This window comes from Alligator mississippiensis, chromosome 7 (genome assembly GCF_030867095.1).
Source record: "Alligator mississippiensis isolate rAllMis1 chromosome 7, rAllMis1, whole genome shotgun sequence".
NCBI classification, from domain to species: Eukaryota; Metazoa; Chordata; order Crocodylia; family Alligatoridae; genus Alligator; species Alligator mississippiensis.
In genome coordinates, this window is record NC_081830.1 from 45,972,222 (window position 1) to 45,988,679 (window position 16,458).

At 42.1% G+C, this 16,458-nt stretch overlaps 1 protein-coding gene across 2 annotated transcripts in view; it reads left to right on the forward strand.

The window, feature by feature from the left end:
• Positions 1–16,458, forward strand: part of CLSTN2 (calsyntenin 2) — an 846,150-nt gene that overhangs the window by 5,446 nt on the left and 824,246 nt on the right. The window lies entirely within an intron of this gene.

Here is a 16,458-nt window from a genome sequence, read left to right on the forward strand (position 1 = left end):
AGAGTTTAGGGAAGGACAGGGCCAATCTTACGTGTGGGCAATGTGCATGACCTCCCAGGATGCCATGGTCAGGGGGGTGCCATGTATATGTGCACACGTGTGAGCAGCCTGCACTCTCAGCCATGCTCTCCACTCACCCCACTCTAGCTGATCCCTGCCCCTGGCAGGAGGAGTGGTGCCCAGCCTAGCCTGCCCCCTGCTTCCAGTCTCTCCTGAGAAGGAACCAGGTTGGGCATGTGCAGGCAGGGTGGTGCCACTCCAGTCCGTCCAACTTGTTCCCTCACAGCAGCAGTAGTGCCTGCCCATGGGGAAGCAAGTCTCCTGATTCAGCCCAGCAGCTTCCCTGGGGCTTTAGTTCTGAAAATTTTGCTAATACTACTATATACTTAAACACAAAGAAAAGGTGCCAAAATACAGGTCTACCCAGGGTGCCATTTTCTGCAGGAAGCAGAAAGCGGAGCAGCAGATAAGGCAGCAGAAGGGGATTGAAATGGCACTCAGGAAGGGTGCTGACTTATTTGTGGCATACCTGCCAATAAGGTTGGCCCCTATTAGGCTGGTATATGTTAAATGGGGAAACTTCTCCATGCCTTACAGATAATAGGAAAGTGAAAAAATAAAATGTTTCTGCAATGTGTACAAGTTGCTAGGGTCATGTGTTACTCCTCTGGTCACAAAGTCCTTCTGGTAGCTGTGGTAAATAAGAGATTACTAATCTACACAATATTTTTTCATGAAATGTAATGTTGCACAATTCATTTAACAAGACAGTTTTTAAAGTCTCAATAGCAGTAATACTGTTATATGACTAGTGGGGGCTAAGCTTCATTAGGCTTTGCTAAAAATCTCTGTGAATGCTAGCGAACATGCTCAGAAGTGACATTTAAATATATTATCCATTTTGATTCAATGTTTGGGGTTTTTTCCCCAAACAAAAATAAACAAATCCTTACAAACACCAAGCAAGTATTCTGAGCAATTCCAGCTGGAGACTTCAGGGGACAGTAATAGAGATCAGGAAGTTTATATTTGGAAGATATGATAAAGTTTGTCAGCCTTCATGCTCAGCATGAAATTCAGATTACCATGAAAGGTCAGTATAGAATACAGTAATATATGAGTACAGATTATATACAGGCATGAGTACAGATTTCCAGACAGATATTTGACACTAGCCTCACTGCTTTTTCAGCTAGTTAGAAAGCCTTAGGAACTATAAAAGCTGTAGTCTATGAATGTAAAGTAACCTGCTTGGCCTAGTGCAAACTGGAGTATCCTGACAAAGGTTCTCTTTTGAGTTGAAAAATGTCCTGGTCATTTGGGAACTCGAAGACAGCTTTATTTCTACAAACTGGGACACCCATAAAACATGGGAAAGGACAATAAATACCATAATGATGCTGGTGACAAATCCTGTAATGAATGTGATGAGGGAGAAAAAAGAGAGCCTGTCTAGTTGCTGGGGTTAAAAATAGCTGAGCTGTGAATTAGTCTTTCAGGAGAACACTAAACCAGAGCACGTGGAAAATGTGAGACAAATAAGAAAAAACTTAATAAAGATAAAAGGAAAAAGATAAAACGTCAGTACCTAGGGGAGAAAAGACAAGATTAATATGAAAACAGAAAAAAAAAGAAATGTGGGATCTCATTTACAGTTGGATCTCATTCAGTTTTTCTATGTTACTTTGTTGTGATTATTTAAAATTAAGAAATACAAATGTGTCTTCAAATTAAGAGATGGAATTGGTCTGGAAGACATTCAAAATGTATTGAAGTAGACTAATAGGCTTTAAAAGAGTCAATGTTGTGTATATTGCTCTAAACAAAATTAGGTTTACCTGTCTGTCACATTTTAGGATGTAAGAAATAAATAAAACACTTAACTCTATCCTCATATGTCTCTCTGGGCTTCCTGTTACTTTCTGCACCAAAACACAGCATCATATATAGCTACATAGTAGGTATTTTTATATTATTTATACACATACCTGCCTGTAATTATGTGGGTAAGAAATGGCTTAAATCTAAACAAAAAACTCAAAATGCATTGTGTACTCCAAAGCCTCATTAATTTACATGTAAAAAATTGTTGTATAAAAATACTTGGATGAGAATTGTGGATTCGGAGGATATGTTTAGCTGTAATTCTTTTTTTCCTTTGGAGTAGTCTTTTCAACTGAAAGCATGAAACTGCAAGTATTCTTTTAGTGCTGTTTAAATCTTGGTAAATTCTAGTCAGGTAATCCTGTTTCCTCTGAACTATTGGGTAATTTCATTTTGAAGGCTTGTGGTTTTTGTTTTCATTTTTTTGTTAATCATTTCATTTAAACATGATAATAACTAAACCCAGGTGGAGAGAACCTAGTGCATTTCATTGTGTGGCATCAAAGGCCTGTATACTGCTTGGTTATGAAGTTTTCTTCTCTTTCAAATTATACATTTTCTAGGCCAGCCCCTAACTAAGAAATAAAAATGGAGATGTTGCTGCTTGAAGAAGATACGTGTAAAAATAGACTCCTCATGCTTGGGTTCAGGGGGAATTTGCTCTAAGTAGCTGCAGTTTGTCTGGGTATATTAGTGAATTATGCACACATGCTTAAATGTTGCTTGCTGTTGTCAACATAAGGAAAAAGTTGCAGAAGATATATAAACTATTAAAAAATAGAGGTATCAGAAACAAAACTATAGACAGATTCTTAATAAGGTTAGTATTTTAAAAGCTAGACATAGTTTCATTTTTGGTTTTGCTATCCACAATTCTCAATAGCAAGAATTTTTACAAGAGCCCAAAGGAACTAAATTCCCAAATCCTAATGAGTTTTTTAATGGGATTCAGATTCCTAATGACCTTTGGCTGCCTTCAAATTCCTACCCACAGAAGTTTTGTCTTTCTAAAGTAATCTGTGAGATCCAAAACACTGCCTTTCTGTAGGGCCAAATCCCAGTCCTTGCCTCTTCTATTCAGCAAGGTCCCTAGGGGCTATTTGAGGTGCCAGGACTGTGTAGGTAGGGAAATGTGTGCAAGATGGGTTTATTTTTATTTCTGTTCCCCAGATCATTCTTTGGATATTCCAGCTGAGGGGCAAGTCGCATGCATGGCTAGCTGAGCAAATGTGTCCCTTACAGCTGAGACTATGGGACAGGATCCAGTCTATTTTCTTGCTGGCATAGATTCTAAGTTAATTTTATTAGCTGGGTGTAATTAATCTGTTCAGTTTCAATATATGTTCATCACCTTTGTCTGTACAATGACTGCTAAGGGTGGCCCAATGTGGCCATGTAGATGCCCAGGAATTAGTGTTACTATTTATATGGGTTCTTGATGTTAGGTATTTATGGGTGAAATCCTAGCCATACAGGGTGCTTGTACACATGACAAAAATGTCACTTTGTATGGCTTAATAATGTCACACTTTACATATGTAACCCAGGCGGTACTTCAAGATGTACCCCCTCTCCAATGAAGGGATCAGAGCAGGTGCACAAGCGCTGTGGGAGGTGTAGGGACCCTCCTTCCCCTGTAGGGCAGAGCTAGACCACCAATAGGGACTTAACCATATACCACCTTTTAATGAGAAAACTGTAGTGGGAACATAACATGTATAAACCAGGGGGTATAGGAGACACTACAATGTGCCAAGGGGGCAGGATTAAATAAAGTTTAGGCAGTTACAACCATACACATATTCATCCAGTTGACAAAAGACAGGTTTAACAAAATATAAAACACAAACAGCAGAACAAACAATACTGGTTGGCGAATATAAAATGCACAAAATACAAAATGTTAAATAACAAGAAATATAGGGTCTAGGTACCTGGAGGGGGGGAAAGAGGGAAAACACAAGAATTCTTGTTCCACTGCAACAAGAATTTCTCCCTGTTACTTCATTCACCCCAGCTGAGACTTGAACTTAGATCTTCCACATAGTAGGCAGAAACTCTGCTCCAAGCTGCTAGGGGTTTTGACCTTTGAAGAGCCTGCCTCACATCAAGCTGCCTGGCCTCTTGCTGGAGCTGGGAAGCCTCTCCTGATGGCTGAAGCCTCTTGTACAGGTATCCTGGAGCCCAGCGGGGTAGCCTCTCCTGCCGGCCACACGTGGTGCTGCTGAGGGTCCAACTGCTGCCTACAGGTCCCACTCCTTCGGGTTCTTCTGGGGCAACTGCCTTCGCGCTGCTGGCCCAGCTCTTGCCAGCTCTTTGAAACTCCTTCCTCATGGTCCCTCACTGTTCCCTCTTGAGTCAGCTGCGCTGCCCCTTTTATTCCCCACCTGGTGACCCAAGGGGCCAATCAGGGGACATGGAGGGTAAGTCTCTGGGGTCTGATTGGGGAGAAAAGGAATCCCAAGCCCTCCAATCATCTTTTGCACTTTCAAAATCCCTGGGCCAAATCATTACCAGCTAGCCCATCACACATGTTCAAGAGTTTTGGGGTTTTTTAAAAATTACTTTGCATCATTGCAAACTAAACTACATCCAGATATAGTTTAGTTTGCAATGATGCATTGCAGCTGTGAGGTTTGGGTCCCTCGCTCCTTCTGCCTTCAGCAGGCCTAGCTCAAGGCAGAAGCAGCGAGGGGCCTGATCCTTATTTTGGTGGAACCTGCCCACCTCTGCCATGGCTGGGGGGTGAGCTGCCGGTGGGTTGAGGTATGGGGGCCCCTGGTCCTTCCTTCTGTGGCGGTGGCACCCCCTCCCCCCCCAGGGCCACCTGGGAGGGTTGCTAGTGGGCTGGGTGCTGCTCCAGCTCAGAGGTAGCACCCGGCCTGATCCAACTCTTCCCTGACTCCAAGCTGGCTGGGGCAGCACCTGGCATGCTGGCAGCTTGCCCAGGTGGCCTTGATGGGACACCACCACCATGGAGGGAAGGACTGGCGCCCCCCACAGCTTGGGCTGCTTGGCCTGCCGGCAGCTCACCCCTTGGCTGGAGGCGGGCCTCAACAAAAAAACAAACCAAAACAAAAAAAAGGATTGGGCTCCTTGCTGTAACCTGGTAGAAAATTTGAAATGGTGAGTTTTAATTAACCCCCCCCCCTTTCAATTTAGGGGACATAGAATACAACCTTGCGGATTAAACCCTCATCACATGTACAAGCACCCATTGAAATCAATACGAGTTTTGCCATTAACTTCATTGGGACCAGGATTTACATGTAGTTATATTTCTCTATGCAAGAACAAACAATTCTTCCATCATTGCAAAGCTTTTTATGCTACTGTAAATTCTGACCTGCTGTGACTCCAGCAGGTCAGAATTTACCCTTTGCACTGGCCCCAGTGTGACTCTGTGCATGTTTACTCTGCTTACTGATTGTACTATGGAATGCCTTGGTGAGGCATAGCATACATGCATGGGCTACTACAGCCCCCCAAAATGTAATGTGACTGGCCTTACTTCAGCACTCTGCATGTGCCAGAAGCATTCTGTTTGAGGCATGTTCACTCTTGTATGTGCAGCACCTGGACAGCCACATTCTCCTCTTTTGGTGTTGTAGTACAGGTTTACCATGCTTTGCTACTGGGTTGCCTGATGCAGTCAGAAGGCAGTAAAGACATGTGGGAGCAGTTCATTTTTTTTCTGTTGTTCTTGCTTTTCCGAAACTAGATCCCATCTAATCTGAGAAAATTAAATGAAGTGTTGACCCTGGTAACTGTCTGACCGGTTAAAGTGTAGTCCTTGAAACCGTTTTTGACAAGTTAACCTAACTTACATGAAGTAGCTACTTTTGCTGCTGTTTTCCCTCAGTTCCTTTCTGTTTCTAGTTAAGCATTCTCAGAATGGTAATAAAACAGCAGCACTATAATTTCATAAAATCTCAATTATATACATACTGTCCAACTGATTTTTTTTTCCCCTTTAATCAAACCACTGACCTAAAATCATGGATCTAGGATATACATAATGTTTGCAGGCTTTTTAAAAATAATGGTCTATAAGAGTATCACTTCATCTCTCTAAATGTTGCTATTGTATAAATATCATTAGGGTAATTAAAATAAAGTGGAACTTCTCTCTCTCATTTCAAGAAAATTGCAATATAATGTAAATATCAGGCATATGTTTGTGGGAAGACCATAACAAGCTTAAAAGGAATTTATGACATTGCCATTTTTAATGGTTTTCATCATAAATCTTGGATATTTAGTGTTTCTTTTTTAAAATTTTAGTTTTTGGAATGAGATTTTATATACAATCTTGATCTTAAAAAAATAATAGAAAAAGATTCTTGCTAATTTTTGGTTCAAATGCAGACTGAAAAAGTATCCCAAGTGTATCTTACATACTTAGAAACTGGAGGGGAATGAATCCTAAACTTAAAATGTTTTTAAATGTTCTGATTTTTTTGTGAATGTGAATGCTTTTTTCTTTAGTATATAAACTAGAGTCGAAAATCTGGTTCCATTTGGGGAAATGATGTAAAGTATGATTTATATTTGGGCAGCAATTCTATAACCCGTAGTTATGTTGGGGTATAAAATATTGTTCAATATAAGTTGAACAGGGGGTCAGACTAGATGATCTATTTAGGTCCCTTCTGATCCCTAACTACTATGAAACTATGACAGTTCCAGGGGTTCAGTCTGTTGTTCAGAATTTGCTTTTTGTTGTCTAAGGAATGGCTACCAAATATGGACAGACAGAGCAAAGTTAAAATATTGTTAAGACTGTAAAGAAGAGAATGAAGGGGTGATTAACAGAAAATGTTGGTTTCTGGCAGTTTTATTTCTCCAAGTTTACTGCCGTAGGACAGAATGCACTAGATCCCTAGGCAGTGATATTTATGAGGCAGTTGCATGGCAATCTTTATTTAAAGTACATTTTTTGCTAAAGGACAGTCTTAAAATACCTCATAACTAAAGTTGAAGAACAACATCTTTGCCATTGTTGCCATTCTCGGAAGAAATGAACCTTGGTCTTGGTTAACATAATCTGGAACACTCTTATTATAAACTCAGATCTGGAGACTAAAACCAGTATGACTTATGCTGGGTGATTTAGAAGGTCTGCATTATCCAAGTGGTTCATAAGTTCTGTCTGAGATCAAACAGTCTCACACTGTAGATTTGGTGTCAGAAAAAGAAAACCACACGGTCATGTGGTTAGGCTTATTTAATAGTTTTCTTCCTTAAAACCAATTTAAACAGAACAAATGGGTGTATAAAAATGTAAACCTCAGAGAACAATTGTTTCATTGTTTACTGCAGTTAAAGATAGGTAGTTTTAGGCAGACAAATTGTTTTGGGTGTTGTAGTTTAATGGTAAGAGTTCAAGGCTTATTTTGGGCAATGTCAGTGGTGAAAAATTCTCTTTTGATTTAACAAATTGACAACTTTTAGGTTAGACTGTTTTTGCTGGAAGGTTTTGATGCTGATTGTTTTTCCAATCAAATATTGATTGATTTGCAGAGTTAAAATAGGTGTTCTACTATGTAGAGCTATTCTCTATTCACAAAACTAAAACCTAAACTTTAGCTCTTAGTATGAAAAACTTAAGTGCATGCAAAATGACACTTTGAGTAAAAGATTAATAATATTATACCAATATCATTGAATAATTTTCCAGTTACTTTTTGGCACATTTCCAGAAATTTGAAAACTAATTTTTTTCAGTTCTGTTTTCTGAAGTATATTTTAAGTATAGAAGAACTTTCATGGTCAGATTTTAAAAGGTGTAATTAAAACAAATAGATTCACAGTTGGCATAAATTAGCGTTATTTCATTGACTTCAGTGGACCTGTGCCAGTTTGTATCAGTGGAGGGTCTACCCTGTTATACAGGGCACTACTGACCAGAAAGATTAAGAACGCATGTAAGAAGCTTCCAGTGAACAGTTCCCTGTGGGTTGTTTTTTTTCCCCACCTTAAGCCTGTTCAACCTTCCAGAACTGCTGTTTGGACAGATCTCTGGGTTTTTGCTTGTGTATATGCTACGCTAGTACAACAGAGATCTGTTTGTAATATCACGCTTCACTTCCTTCTTTAAAATCTTAACTTGGATTCAAAAGATGCCAAAATTCACCTTAAACTGTCTAGCTGTGAGTCAAATTAGTGGTGACATGTACCCTTAAGCAATAAGCGCAGCAGACCAGGATGCACTGCTGTGTCCATTTCCAGATTGTAAATCCTACACTTAACACACAACTAATGCACACATGCTTGGTTAAATTTGTTCCTGCTCAGAAGGTGACATACAGTATTCATTAGGATACAGGTGCAACAAAACATAGTTTTAGATGGTCAGTCTTTATAATGCTGCCTTTTGAGAGAAGGCTTTACACATATATGTACACAACTTTTCACAGTGGTATCACATTGGTGCCACGTTCCTTTCCACAGTGGAGCACCTCTCTTGACACTTAGATAATACAGTGCTTGAATAAGCAAGTGGGAAGACATGGGGTTCATGTATGTTTGGAAGCTTGTTAAGAATTTATGGGGTGTCAAAACGTATCTGATATGCCCACAAGCACTTAGTGAGTTGGTGCGACTGACATTATCAGAGGGACAGTTTCAAGGATAAAAGAGTCAGAGAGAGATAAAAATTCAAGTTGTATAGTACCCTAAGAAGTGAATGAATTATGTACCCCAGATCAGCTTTCTGTTTAGTGTTTGAAGCTTTTTGACTGGGATGTCCTCAAGCCATATAAAACCTCTTCAGTTAAATACTTAGTTTTTCCAGTGCTCCAAATACCTTTTACTTTGTTCATTAAGCCAGGGGTTTTTAACCTTTTTTAGTCTAAGTATCCCTGGTGGCCAGATTGCTGAGTAGGTTGGGGAGGGGGGGAGCGTGCAGCCAAACGCCAAGTGGGGGTGGCACGCGGCCGGATACAGCAGGGAGCTGGAGATGGTGTGTGGGCAGGTGGGAATGGAGTGCCACTGCTTCCAGGAGCAGGGCCGGGGCAGGGCAGGGAAGCTCACTGGGCTGGGGTAAGGGCAGTGACGCCCCTCTGCAGGGCAGGGAAGACCACCAGATTAGTGTGTGGTGGTGGCAGTGGCTGCCTGTGAGCTTCCCTACCCCACAGAGGGTCGCCGTTGCCCTCGTCCCACCCCAGCCCTGCTTCTGGGAGGTGGCGGCACTCCATCCCCACCCACCCACGCATACCCCTAGGACCAGTCCACGTTCCCCCAGGGGTACGCATACCCCTGGTTGACAACCCCTGCATTAAGCTATGGTTAGTTATTTCTTAATCTCTGTGGTTTTTACCCATGCAAGTTACTGTGGAATAACTAGGGTGTACCTTTAAAAGTGTATTATGTGTTGTTCTAGCTCACTGTGTGGATACTCTTATATTTCACTAAGGGTATTTTTATAGATGTTACACTTTAGATTGACCTAACTAGGATTAGGTCAATCTGAGTGCTGATCTGTATAGATGTATGGGGAGGTTAGATTGGGCAAAAAATGACCAGCCCAATCTAACTTAGTTCACCTGAGGAGAAGCAGGATTTATGAGGAGAAGCTGAGGGAACTGGGCTTATTTAGTCTGCAGAAGAGAAGACTGAGCGGGGATTTGATAGCAGTCTTCAAATACCTGAAGGAGGCTCCAAAGAGGATGGAGCTAGACTGTTCTCAGTGGTGGCAGGTGACAGAACAAGGTTGCAGCAAGGGAAGTTTAGGTTGGATATTAGGAAAATTTTCTCACTAGGAGCGTGGTGAAGCACTGGAATAGGTTACTTAGAGAGGTGGTAGAATCTCCATCCTCGGAGGTTTATAAGGCCCAGCTTGACAAGGATATGGCTGCAATGATCTGATTGGGGATGGCCCTGCTTTGAGCAGGGGGTTGAATTGGATGACCTCCTGAGGTGTCTTCCAACCCTAACTGCCTATTATTCTATGGCGTTAACAAATGTCTATATCCATTCAGAGCACATCCCTGAGACAGGGAAAGTTCAGGTGGTCTCCCCAGCCTCGGGACTGTTCTTTTCCTACTCCTCCCCCTGGCCAGACTAATTTTAGCCCCTGGGTCCTCCCATTCCTGAGCAGACAACTTCCCCTGCAGACCTGCCAGTTCTCTCCCTGATCCCTCCAACCTGCCCAGCAGACCCAGTAGCCCCCTCTTCCCCCATTCCAACTTACTTAAATCAGTTTCCTGGTGTGGCTCTCAGCACTGGCAAATATCTGCACAAGCAGGACCTGATCTACAATCATGAGCCATAAAGTAAGCTGCCTGAACATAGATTAGATCCAGAGAATGTGTATAGTACCCTAAAAGAGTGCAGTTTAGCATTGTAGATGGGTAGCTTACTCACGTCCTTAGGATCTGAATTTCAGCCTGCTTCCTCACACTTGCCTGCCTCCCCTTGATGGAAAAGTAATGAGAAGTTGATGGATCACAATTAGATAATCAGGACTGTAGCTTCATTCCCCTGATGGATTCTCTTCACAGGGCTCCAACCTCTCCATTACCCTGTCCTCACCACCCTGATGGTGCAAAATCAACATCTTTCACTCATAATCCTTAGAACGATGATTCCAGGTTATCCCCCAGCAATCTGGCAAGAGTACTTTGGGTCTCACCCTTTTTCTTCTCTCTCAGTCCTCTAAGGGTGACTTCTCAGCCAAATTAGCCAAAACCCTGTAAGGGTACTTTCCCTTCCCTCCACCCTTTTCTGCATATTCACATCAATGTCCACAAACTGTCTTAGGATCTTTAGTCCCTGGATCTGGGCTTCCTATAGCAGGTCCTTGCTGTCAGCAGGCTGGAATTCTCCAGCTACCGTATCGCTGTTCCATCCTGCTGTACCATACATCTTTGGCCTTCCCTGCCTTCTTCAGCAGTTGTGTTAACTCATGGCTCAGCCTGGTCCTGTGCTTCAGGCATGCACTCCTCTTGGTGGAGATTATCCCTCTTCTCCCCTCTCTGGGGAGAACTGTTATACACATAGACTTTTTGCCTATTGCTTTTAATCTTACAAATTCTCTTGAGTTTTGCATTGCCTTAAGAAACTCAATTTTGTATTGCTCTGTACCTTGACATAAGTGCTCAGCCATTGTATGCTGAATGGATGAGTGTGTGTCTGTGAAAAAGGAAAACATCAGCTGGTGACTGTCACAACCAAATTAAGTAGTGCCCATGTCACAAGCAAGTAAAACCATTCAAAACAGTTTTTTTTCTGTACTAGGTTAACTAAGGGTTAAGAAATGATAATAACAGTTTTTTTTGCTGTGCATGTCAAAAAAGAAATTTATTGCTGCACCACTAACAGAGATAGAACTTAGCCTTCTGTGCTGTACATAAATCATTATAATTGGTCAAAGAAAACAAGGAGTAACCCTATGATAACACCCTAGCGAAGACCGCTAGATAATTGGTGATTCTAATTAAATTTATGACGTGGCGAAAAGCAATTGGCTATTACACAAATAAAACCCATCTTCACTTCCATGAAGAAGGGGAGACCTCCGCACACGCAACCTGGAGACCTCTGAACATATGCATCAGAATAACTGACAATTTGATCACTTGCCAGTTCGCTCCCCTGTCTTCGACCTTATCTCAGACGTAAATCAACGACCTGCCGGCCCGACCTTCTGCCCGACCACCAAACTCTTATGCAGACCGACCTACGACCTACGAACCTTAAGCTATAACTAACCAAGTATATCTGACCTCCGTCTTTCGCCACCTTGACGGCATGAGTAAATAATCTTGCTTTGCAACCGATAAGCGTCCGCCTAATTAATTCCACTCCAAGCGTCACAAGTACCCGCCTGACGGACCCTTATCTGCCCAGGTGGGAGTCAGGGAGAGCTGCTGGCCGGCTGCCCTGGGTCCCGACAGTGACTAGCTGAAGAGTGCAGACAGATAAAACACCCAAACAAGAAGACTCCATCCCAGAACAGTGAGAGAACAAAGGCAATCTACCTTCAAGGAAGAACACAGTGATAACACAGCAAAAGCTGAGAGGACTGGGTGAACTGACAAGGCTGTAAAAGATGGGGCGAGACCTATTGATTTTGGGTCTTGTTCTGCATGTCATCCTGAAGCATCGGTTCATCTGATGAGATGGACTGGCAGGAGCCCGGCTCCCTACTCATGATCAACTTGACTGGCCACTAAGTTGATCCACGTACTGAGAAGACTGGTAATGTATACTAGCACAGAACAGAAATTGGGGTATGAATGTGGTGGTGTGTGTGTATTAAGTACTTAATCAATAAACGCGGCATCTTGCCTTGTCCTCCCTTATAAGGTCTCGCTTGTGATTTGAGCAATTGGCAATTTGTGTAACAGAACCAAAGTCTCTGCCTCCCCATTCTTATGTGGCCTGGGGCCCAACACGGTCCAATCACTGGCAGCTCCTTCTCTCACATGGACTAGAGGCCATAGCCCTGGCACAGGCGCTACTTCCAAACTCACTCCCAGCCATCTAATATGGCTGCCTGGAGTAGCTGTGACTTGAGTCTTTCCCCATTGGGAGGGGTTTCCCGTGATTCCTGGGACCCTTTCCCTGCACTGCCAGACAGACCCATCTGCTTGCTGCTCCCAGGTGAGTCTTCTAGCCATACCGCATTGTGGCTTGGCTCCAGGGACTGGAGGGTCTTGTGTGCAGCTTCTGCTGTGCTCAAACCTGTAACAGGGACTAAGACTTGGCTCCCTGTTGCAAACATAATCTGCTTTAGAAGTAAATTAAGTTAAACCACATAAAGGCACTTTAGTGCAGAAATATTCCATGGGAAAAATTCTTAATTGGTTATTCTGGGTTATTTGCATTTGCATGTGCACAGTCAGAAATATATGGCAAAATGGTTCTCATGAAAAAGGAAAATGATATGCAGGATGAGAAGCTTTGGGAGCCAAACTGCGAACCTTTGGGTTTAGATGTTTCCAGGATTTATGCTTCCAACTTCCCATCACCAGTTTCAGATTGTCAGGAAATCAAGTGTTTAGCAACTCTGGGACCACAGCTGAGCTGGGAACCTTGGCGTTTGAGCCCAGATTCCCAGCATTCCAGCTCTTTGCTAGGGAGACAGGAAGCCCTGTAATCCCTAAATCAGAGGTAATCTGCACAGTAGCCACGAAGACCCAGATTCCCCAACCCTGAGGCAGTCTTCATTATGGGCTTTCCTGGGACCATTCTTTTCAGCAGCCCACAATGCAAGCTGTGGAATCCAGCATGTAATTAGGTATGTCAGACTTTTGTCTGAATCCTACTTGTGTTTCACTGGCAATTGTGTTAAACAATCTGGTATTGTCAAATTGGGATATTTTGACAGAAATTTGTCTTTTTCAGGAAACTTCTGTCTAGCTGTAATTGTATTGATTTGGTTTCAGGTTCTCTTCTCTAGATTATACTATGTTTAAATGTATTGGTTTCCCACTGTCAGCATTCCTTGCAAAACAGATGGTGGAGTTCAACCTATATTTTTAAGCTGGCATGTTAAACATGGTTTGCAGGCCAGATTTGGTCTGCAGTGCCCCTCTGTTAGGCCTGATGGGCTACTGTTGGGCCACTGTAAATTGGAGGGCAAGGTCAAGGTGGAGTGTCTGCTGCAGAATCTGGGGAACTTGGGCCATGTTGGATATGGCCATTGGTGGCAGGAGAGCGAGCAAGAATTGATACGGCCCTGGTCACGCTCTGGCTACTTCAACTGTAGCCACTGCTGCTGCTGCCTCAGCACCTACCACCACCCCATGCTGGAGCTGCCACTGTAGCTGTATGCCCCATGTCAGCACTGGAGCTAGTAATGGTTCCAATTCTAGCTCTGCTGTGTGCCAGAGCTGTTGCTGTCACTGTTGTGTCCCTTAAGTTAGAACCACCCCATCCCAGGGTGGATCTGTCCTGCAAGGAGCCTTGCAGTCCATATCTGGCTTGAGGCACAAGGTGAGTTTGACACCTCTATTTTAAGTCAATTTTTTAGTTCACTTATTTCTGTTCTAAAGTATTCTTTATCAGGTACTGAATAGCTATGTTGTCAAGGGTATTTGATCTTCTTCACAAGTTTTTGAGAGCATGGACAGATGAACACATACCTATAGTGTAATCTATAGCTATATCAATGTCAGTTACACCAAGATTAGGAAAAGACAGGTGTAGCCACTCCAGGTTAGTTTACACAGGAGGCAGTTTGGTCTCACTGCTTAGCAGGATGAGAGAGAAGCCATGTGGCTGTGGCTGTACAGTCTCTTCCCTTCCTTCTAAGATGTGGCCCCCTTTATCCTGTTTACTGCTAGCTACCTAACAGGGGGATGTGGTCACATTATGGAGGAGAAGTCAAGAAAGTGGCTATTAAATTGGAATGATCTCTACCAGGACATTGCCATTTAAGTACATTTTGCATCATTTGCCTCCTTAGAGAATTTGTACTATCAGACAGAAAACACGCAATGATGTTTCACTGTCATTGTCTGGTTATTCACTATCTGTACCAGCCACGTTGTCCTACACACTTTTGTGCTTGTCCTAAGAAGATAATGAGTGTAGTGGCTGGTTAGCTTTCTACAGGTGAGAGCCCTTGGCCGTGGAGTTGCCTTCAGCATGGTGTTGGATTCATGCATAATGTAGTTGGGTCTTTACAATGTGCTTTCACCAGCTCCAAATGCAACAAGATCATTCTTACTCCATGCTGTGTTTTCTCCTCCAGAACTGAATAGTGTTTACTGATACACATTTATATGAGGTCATTAGCCTCATTACCTTGTCTTCTGTCTCTCAGATGTGATATGGATCACAAGTTAGTTAACTGAAGCGCTGTGCTCAAAAGAGGCTACAACTTTTTGCTGTCTTAAATTTATACCATGTTGTGTTTTGCTGTTCAATATGTGATTTCATCCTTAGTTTGATGCTCTTTGTTATAGATGTGTGTTTTTAGAACTTGGCATGCCTTAGGCTATTTTGAAAGTTGAATGGAAGTGGCTTCAAATTGTTTCATTTCAGGATGTTTTAATAGAAGGTATTGATTAACTTCAGACTTGAGACATCTTTTATTTAGACTTTCCACTTGTAAAATGGACTGTGTTGTGACCAGAGTTTCCTGACCTTCACTGCCTGTGAGATGATACACATGCTCTATTTCAAAGCATAGCATGCACACTAGCAAAGCTTAAAGGTGACTTCCATCCCTTAAGTGTTGTGTAGTAGATGCCACCTTCAAGAGAGCAGGATTCAAGACCACAGTCCAGTTCAAGTATGAGACAGCTGGAAGAATTGCACTCATCCTTGAAAAAAATCAGTGGGTGGAATTCCACTGAAGTTCTAACATCAGACAGTTGAACTAGAATTTTCACTTCAAAGTGTGTTTTGAAAGCAAGTGAATATGGTCAGCGAATTATAGAAAAGGAGCAGAAAGGTCAGAGTTGGCTAGAGTAAATATTCAAATAGTATCTCTGAAAAACATGAGACTGAATGTTAGCTAATTTGTTTACTGGCATGATTTCACATAAGACACATTTCTTTCAGAGAAGTTTCAAGGTATTTAAATGTCAGTTGAAAAAAAAAAAGTTTTGTGATTTTATTTTTTTCTTTTGTAGCAAGGTACTGTTGCAGAAATAGTACATGCAAGTCTGACGATCCCTGAAGTCAGTGGAATTCTTCTATTGTGGCAGGATCAGGCTCTAAATATAAACATCTCATAACCTTAAGACTACCCAGTCAAGATCATAGTGACAGTAAGATCAAAAGCTGAATTGCCAGCAGACATAAACTTGATTATATTGCACAGCCTTTAACAAAAATTATCTACATTTTCAGTACATGAAAACAGTAAAAACATTAAACTACATGTTTACTTACAACATTTGGAGTTAAAAAGTTTCACACAACATTTACAAATTGACATCCTGTTTCAACTTTCTGACGTCATTTTGGACTTGACAATGCTTGATCTGACTCCATGCCATGCCTGCGAACAAGTTTGCTGAGTCGCTCATCTCCCTGGAGAACATCTGTCCAAACTTCCTTGGACACTTTCTTTAAGAAAGCAGACAAGACTCCAGAAAAACCTGCAGCCAAGACTCCTGAGAAGACTCCAGCCAAGAACCCTTCAAAAAGTCAGCAAAGTCACCTCAAAGAAGTCCTTCCAAAACAATATGATTACTATTTACAATATAAATACATTAATGTAGCTATGTTACTCATCTATAATTGACTGAGTACAAAATTCTGGGTTATTGTTGGTGAAAATAGGATATCGGACCTTGGTTCAGGAGCCAATCCCCATTTATAACATTGTTTACTATGGGAAAATTGGTTCTGATTTGCAACATTTTGACTTAAAAGTGGTTTTCAGGAACCAGTTGTGTTGTAAGTCTGAGGACTGCCTGTATTTGGTGTCTTACCACCTTAACCTTATAAGGTAGTGACTAGAAGGCCATTGTAATAGTTAATTAGGTAAGCAGTGGACCAGATTCCTCCTATGCAGGGTATTTTCTTTCAGAGTTCTTTAGTTTTGGGGAACAAGAAGTGGATAGGGAAGCTGTCCCCAGTGAAAAAGACAGAGAGGTCACCAGGATTCTG